The sequence below is a fragment of the Peromyscus leucopus genome, chromosome 10, assembly GCF_004664715.2.
Source record: "Peromyscus leucopus breed LL Stock chromosome 10, UCI_PerLeu_2.1, whole genome shotgun sequence".
Classification (NCBI taxonomy): Eukaryota; Metazoa; Chordata; class Mammalia; order Rodentia; family Cricetidae; genus Peromyscus; species Peromyscus leucopus.
This window is the reverse complement of record NC_051071.1, coordinates 32,448,418-32,456,352: the sequence shown is the minus strand read 5'-3', so window position 1 is coordinate 32,456,352 and position 7,935 is coordinate 32,448,418. Positions and strand designations below refer to the sequence as shown.

The 7,935-nt window shown below is 40.0% G+C and overlaps 1 long non-coding RNA gene across 1 annotated transcript; it reads right to left on the bottom strand.

The window, feature by feature from the left end:
* Positions 1 to 595: 595 nt before the first annotated feature.
* On the bottom strand, positions 596 to 5,051 carry LOC114709229. The gene is made up of 3 exons (XR_005092328.1): positions 4,505 to 5,051; positions 3,027 to 3,113; positions 596 to 782 (listed from the first exon to the last, which is right to left on the bottom strand). It is a non-coding gene; the product is annotated as an uncharacterized LOC114709229 (long non-coding RNA).
* Between the last annotated feature and the right edge of the window lie 2,884 nt (positions 5,052 to 7,935).

The following is a 7,935-nucleotide window of genomic DNA, read 5'->3' as shown; positions in this document are numbered from 1 at the left end:
TGTTTTACTTTTCCATTATCTTTATTGACATTTCATACCTATATACATTTATGGAGTATAATGAAGACTTTTCATGCGACATACACAATACTAGCAATGATTAAATCAGTATAAAATTATGACTCACTTCCTTATTCTTACAGTGCAGCCATTTGTAAAATTATACTCTTACTTATTTAGAAATACCAGTATCTGCCTGACCATAGTCACAATTCTTTGCAACATCTGATCCTGTCTGAAATTCTGCCTGTTGGTCAATAGCTTCCCATCTTCTTCCCCCGGCCAGCCTTTGTACTTCCAGTTAAGTGTTTTTAGAATCTATATGTAAGTATGATCATGCATTATTTTAATTTCTGTGTTTGTCTTAAAATAATTTCTTTCTAAATGAAGCTTACTTAATAACAACAGATTAAAATATTACCACTGTTTGAAGTCATAATCTAGTAAGAAGTGGGTGATTTTTATTAATTAATACTGTATTCCCCAATAAACTGTAGTTTTATCGAAGAACAGCACAATATAAATAGTAGCAGCAACCATCATAAACACAACACTTGTAGCTTTAAAATTGGAACAGTCAAAACCAACTGAAAAGATTTCTACTACATGAGCAAGTTGGGAGAAAAAACAACAACAAATACCATTGCTGGGAAAATGAGGCAATTCTGTACATCAAACCACAAGGAGAGTGAATCAGCTTCCTCTTGCTTCATTTCAGAGGGGTGCTGTCATGTGGTCTTGAACAGTTCACTTATTTGTGACCCAGATCCTTTCAGAGGGTTCTAGAACATAAATGTGGGTAGACTCAGCTCACATTCTGGTTTTGCCCCCTAATTTGCTTAAATTGCAAGGTTCCTGTGAAGTTTTTGAGTTGTGTCCTTTCCTCACATAAGCATTAGTTCTACTCCAATGGTGTAATTTTTTTTATTAATTGTTAAAAGACATTCATGGGGTATTTGATACACACAGGACTCTGGTAGGCAATGGAAGAGGGTGGGGAAGAGTGAGACAATTACCTACCCTAAACATTAACTATGGGTACTTAGGGATTCAAATAACTTTAGATATATTTGGTAGAGCTGTAGATGACCTCATGAAGTATTGTCAAGCATTTTAGCTAAGGTACTAATTATTCTGAGGCAGATTATGAAGAGAAATTATCTGAGTCAGTAATAAAGCTATTGCTAGAGTGGAGGAGAAAGTGATTATGGTGATATAGTAGCTACTTGTACATCACTGTTACCAAAAAACTAACAGAACATCTTGGGTTCATAGCTTCACAGGGATTCCTGTCTGTCATGGTGAAGGATGGTAGCAGGGGTGAGTGGTAGAGCTGTTTGTGTCTTGGTAGACCAGGAAGCAGAGACTGTGGTCAGAGCCAGGGTTGTTTTCAATCCTTGAAAGCTCACTTTTAGTGGCCTTCTTCTGACACATGGGCCCTACCTCCTAAAGACTCCACATGAGTCCAAACCTGGGGGATGAACATTCAAAACACAAGGCTGTGGAGACACTTCTGATTCAAACCATAACGGTTTAGCCCAGCTCCACAAAGGCTTCTAGCAATCTCAAACTGCAAATGGCATTAGCACAAACTTAAAAACTATCATAGTTTTAACCAATGACACTGTTCAAGGTCTGAAGTCTAAAGTATCTGCTAAAATTCATGCCAATCACTTAGCTGTGTACTCTTGTTTAAAAAAATTTATATGCTTCCAATATTCAGTGGCACAGGGTAATAATTCCCATTCCAAAAGGGAGGAGGTCAGAGGATATCCAGGAAAGATTGGATCAAAGGATCATCAGAATATATTGTATGAAAAAGAACTATTTTCAGTTTTGAAAAAAGGCAAAAAAAGATTTTTAATTCTATTCAAATATAGAATTTCAATATTAAAAATATAACTGTCAAATCACACCTGCTCATTTGTTTTCTAAAATTTCAAGACTATATTCCCAAATACAAGAGAAACTGTTCTTACCTTCAGGTTATGTTTACAAAGATCTTTGTTATAGCCAATCCTATAACAGTGAATTAAAACAAAACCAGAAGGCTAAACCACAAATTGTATAGCTCCATCATTTTAGGTCTGCCTCCAGTGTCTCTGACCTGCTGCACATGCGGCCTGTCATTTGGGCTGGCTCTACTCAGGGCCTTCAGCTTTCCTCTGGAGACATCTCATGATCCTGGCCTCTCCACTTCTTGGGCTCTCCATTGCAATTTAGCTTCATCAACAACCTGTTCAGTGCCTCCATTCAGGAAAGCTTACCCCATTTTTCCATTGTCTTGACCCGGAATCTTGGTGCAAGCCACCTTGACCCTATAGCTGTTGCATTATGCAGGCCTGCAGAATCAGCACCATAAGGACAATGTTGAATTCTGCTACCATCCTGGACCCTGGCTGTAGACATCTATGAGTACCTGCACGTCTGACCTGGGAAGACACTTCCTGAGACAGCTTTTCCTTGCAGTGTGCTTCTGTGGCTTTCTTTCCAGGCAGTTTTTCACATACATTTGTATTTTCACATCTTGGAATCCGTAATATGTGGTGTCTGGCCCTTGGGGCATTCCCCCTGCCGCCCTAGTGCAGTGTTCATAGGCTACTTTTCAACGGTTCTAATCTCTTTTACCTTATAGATGTTTTGTCTGCAGATGTTAAAGCACCTGTGCTCTCTTCTCCAACAAAACTGCACATTTTAAAGTCTGTCCCTCAACCTTTTGTTCCAATTCTCACAGAAATACTGTATAAAAGCAAGACACAATAACCATGACAGAGTCTGAATGTTATTCTATCTTGAAATGTCCTCCACCATTAATATTCTACTACTTTTGAATTTGGCCTCTCTCAAATCTTTGGGGAACTAACAAAATGTAGTCAGATTCTTCTCTAGACTGTATCATGAATAGGCTGTAGTCCAATTCCCAATAAGTTCATACTCCCATCTGTCTTAGGATTGTTATTGCCATGAGGAGACACCATGACCACAGCAACTCTTTTAAAGGAAAACATTTCATTGAGGTGACTCACCTACAATTTCAGAGATTCTGTTTATTATCATCATGGTGGGGAGCATGAGGGTGCAAGCAGATGTGATGTTGGAGACAGTTCAGAGTCCTGCAGGCAACAGGAAGTCAACTGAGACACTGGGTAGTATCTTGAGCACAGGAAACCCCAAAGCCCACCCCTACAGTGACATACTTCCTCCAACAAGGTCATCCCCACTCTAACAAAACCACCCCTCCTAATAGTGCCACTCCCTGTGAGATTATGGGGGCCAATTACACTCAAACCACCACACCATCTGAACCTAATGAGCAGCCTTTACTGCCCACATTCCTGTTGGTATTCTGGTCTTCTGATTTCTCACCAGGATGGCTCATTAAGCAAAACTCACAGCATATTAGGACTCCTCTAGCCTAAAATTTCAAGTTTTCCCAGATGCCTCACGCAGATTAATTCCAAAGTCTTAAGAACCACATGGTAAGGTTTTGTCACAGAAATGAACCCACCATTCTGGTATCTTTTTTTTTTTCTCCTGATTGGGTTAAATTTGCATTGCTTTGATCAGAATACCTAACAGAGACAACTTAAGGTAAAACTTTATTTTTGCTTATATTTTCAGATGAATTTCAGCCCATTAGGGTGGAGAAGGCATGTTTGACAGGAATAATTCTGTCCATGGGAGTAGAGTGTGGTGGAACACTTCACATGAGAGTAGACCAGATTTCACAGAAGTAAGAAGTCTCTAGTGCCTGGCTGTTCTGCTTCTCTGATCTTTCAGCTTTCACCCTCGATATCTGACCCTGGGTTTTTATTGTTGAGTCTAATTAGGATTGCGCTTTAGTACCCTGAAATTTCAGAACACGTAAAATGTAGATGTAATCAACCGTCTTATTAAATAAGAAACACAGAACCAATGTAAAAGAGAAAGCCAAGAGATCAGAGCTCAGAGCTAAAAATCTCACCCTTCCTCCTGCGGTGGTTCCAGCTTCCCAAAAGAAAGCTATTTCCCTGTGTATAAGTTGTTTCATAGTCATTCTGCCTTCTCATTGGTTGTAAACCCAAACACGTGACTGCCTCGTCACTGTCTGTATGTACAGCCCCCCGGGTCTTAAAGGCATATGTCTCCAATGCTGGCTGTATCCCTGAACACACAGAGATCTATGGGTTTAAAGGCGTGCACCACCACCGCCACACTCTGTCTATGGCTCTAATAGCTCTGACCCCCGGGCTACTTTATTTATTAACATACAATCAAAATCACATTTCAGTACAATTAGAATACCACCACAGTAAAATATTTCAATACCCAAAGAACTTCAGGGATCTAAGTGACTGCAACTGCAAACTATGTCACTAAACATGTAGGCTAAAGCAATCCTCCACTGGGACTCTTAATATGTTTACAAAGGAGTAAGCCATTCTTTTCTACCTTGCTACCTAAGCCCACAATGACTGCATGGGAATGTAGGACTCTGAAGAATGGGGAAGACACATTGACTTACTTTTCATGTAGGGCATTATCATAACCATAGTGGTGATACATCTATGCCTGAGTATGTGGAAAGTGTCCATGAGATCACAGATGCTTGTTGGTAAGATGGGAAGCTCTGTAAAAGCTTGTTTAGTTACAGTCTTTGGCAAGTTATGTGACCTCCTTTATTCTTTTCATCTGTAAAACCCAGATGATAATATTATCAACACTTCAATACTTATTCCGTGAATAGAAATAATTCCATGCTCCCAAAGTCCTTAGAAAACTGCCTTATAATCAGGTTTATTTGCTATCCTTATTTCATTTAGGGCAAATCCATGAACAACAATATAAATTGGTGAGCCCCTCTCTCCTTAAAAACCAGGCTTGGTAGTGCATGCCTAATCCCAGCAATTCAGAGGAAGAGAAAGGAGGACAGAACTTCAAGGTCATCCTCCACTACAGAGTGGTTTTGAAGACAGGCTGAGCTATATTCTGCCTCCAAAACCAACCAGTGCCAGGTGGCGGTGGTAGCACATGCCTTTAATCCTAGCGCTCAGTAAGCAGAGGCAGGTGGATCTCTGTGAATTCGAGGCCAGTCTAGTCTACAGAGCGAGTTCCAGGACAGGCTCCAAAAGCTACACAAAGAAACCCTGTCTCGGAAAGAAAAAAAAAAAAAAAAACCCAACCAGCTAAAAAAACAAACCTACACTCGACTCCCCAAATAAGCAGAAGTCAACAAGAAGATGGCGTCATAATGGAGGTCAAGCCCAGCCTAGGAAACCTAGCAGACCTCACTAAATTTAAAAAAAGTCAATAAGATGGGATATGGAAACACAGAAGACCTAGCAAAGTCAAAGGACAGAAAAATGGTGAGTCACATTGTGTTTGTTGAATAATAACAGTAGTGAACACATTTCTTTTTTTTTGTTTTGTTTTGAAAGCACTTAACAAAATTAAATGTTGGGTAATGGAGTTAGCAACACAATATTTGTGGACTGACAATATTAGCAATGCCCTTGTTTCAGGAAGTAAAGTGTTCTGATTTACTCTGCTGGTGGTGAGACAGTGAACCAGCTCGAAATTGAGCACAGACAATTGGAGTCCAAGGTGATGTGCTGAGCTACTACTACAGTTCAATCCAAATGTGCCTCCTGGCTCTTACAATTTTAATACTAGAGTCTAACCAGAGAGGGTATCCTGTTTCATATAGCTTTACGTGTGCTGTCATCAAGATACCTATTGTAAGGGCTAATCTTTAAGGTCAACTTGGACTAAGAAGCACCAGTAGAACGTTAGTAAAGCACCCATCTAGGTATGTATTGATAAGGGTTTTTCTCGAGAAGATTGACCAAAGAAGTAAAACTTCCCTTGAATGGAGGGAGCACAGCCTGTATGCTGGGTCTTTAGATGGAAGAAGGAAAAAAGGAAGCTCACTAACCCAGGTATTCTCTGCTTCCTAGCTGCCATGATGTGAGCCATACCTCCCTGCCACGATGGACCAAAGCCTCTGAAATAAGGAAGCAAGAATGACTCTTTCCTCCCTTAATTTATTTCTCTCAGGATTTGTCACAGTGACTGACTAATTTGTGACTGTTTTGGGGTGGCCGCTATGCTAGGAATTATAATCGCGGATTTCCTAAAGTATGTGGAAGCTAATGTTCAGAGAGGTTTAGAAACATGCCCGCAGTTGTATATGCAGCAGAGGAGAGTTGAACACAGGTCTCTTTAGTCTTTTCTATTTCTACACTGATCTTTTAAATTTAGCGTATTATATATTTAGCCCTCCTTCCCTGTAGACTCCACATTCACGGATTCATTCAACCATGAACTACAAGTATTTATGTCTCTCTGTGTATATGTGTCTGTACCTTCGTCTACTGTTGTAGGGGTGAGATCCTTTCTGCACTGAACTCCTTTTTCCTCATTATTTCCCAAACAAGTGTGGTGGACTGAATAATGTCTCCTGTAGTTTCAGTTGTTCGGGCCCTTGGTCCCCAGCTGCAGCGCAGCTTTGGGAATAGTACACCTTTGCTGGCAGAAGTACATCACTAGGGGTGGGCTCTGAGAGTTTATAGAGCCTCGTCCCACTTCCAGCTCACTCTTCCGGCTTCACGTTTGTGTTGAAGTCATCTCTCCACTTCCTGTTCCTGCTGCCATGCCTGCCACTTGCTGTCATGCCTCCTGCCATGACGGGCTCAGCCCTCTGGAAGGTAAGCCAGAATAAACTCCTTCTACAAGTTTCTTCCATAAGTCATGGTGTTTTGTCACAGCAGCAGGAATGAAATATTAAACGAATGATTTAAAGGATACAGGAGAATGTGTGGAAGTATAAATTCAAACATGACAACATTTTATGCAGGAGCTTGATTATCTGGAGATTCTGGTATCCTTGAGTCTGGTGAGAGAAGCTGTTCTGGAACCAATCACTGTACTTATGGTATCCGTATACAGTATGCTTTACAGCTACTTACCAGGTTTGAAAAGTTTTAATTATGGAAGCATCATCAGTAACTGGAATGGTGTTTCTCAAACATTAGTTACAAAGCAACATTATAGAATCCTGGGACTTGCTCAAAATGGATTAACTCACCTGGATGAGACTCAGATGCCACATCCTTTAAGGCTCTTTAGGTTCTGATGTGGGCTCTGATGTGGTTCGTACTTTGAGGCTCAGTCTAAAGGATGCTAGGTCAATATTCTTGGCATTTAAGCTTTCTGGGTAAAGTTTTACTACAGTGGCATTTTCAGGGCCATAGAGTTTATCACATCTCAGTTCTTATCAGCTATCATTACTTTAGCTGAGGGCAAGCATGTGGATAAGAACTTTGAACAGCATGTACTCTGCCTCCTGCTATGTCAAGCAATATTTTCTGCTATGTTCCCTTTCCACTGATGACCACGTAGCTCAGCAAGTCTACATGGTCAGATTTGTTTTTAGTGAGAAGTAAATAATTATGTGATAATTATGATATGGGAGAGCATTGACTAAACCCTACTGCCCATCTCAATTTAGGTTCCTTCCTCTGTTGACAGAACCCCCTTTAAATGTAAGATAACATTCTGCTAGTGTATGGCCAATCTTTCAACAGCTGTCTATCACCAGTACAAATTCCCCCCTCCCTTTGGAGAGGAATAAAATACAAATATCATGCTATGGGTAAAGGAAGGACTATTATTTCTTAGGGGAAGGGAAATCATGATCAAAATGTATTATATGAAAAATCTGAAATAAAACTAATAATAATAATAATAAAAGAATTGGCTTGAAGTCTATTTTGTCATATGTTAGAATAGCAACTCATGCCTCTGGAATTTTATCTCTGTAATTTTTTTATTGGGGGTCATTAGTATGGGCTTTATAAATTTGGGAGATGATTGTCTTTTTTTTTTCATGTTACTGTGTCTTTACACTAGAATCTGCCCATCTGAGATTAGATCATTAGTTAAGACTTGTTGGTT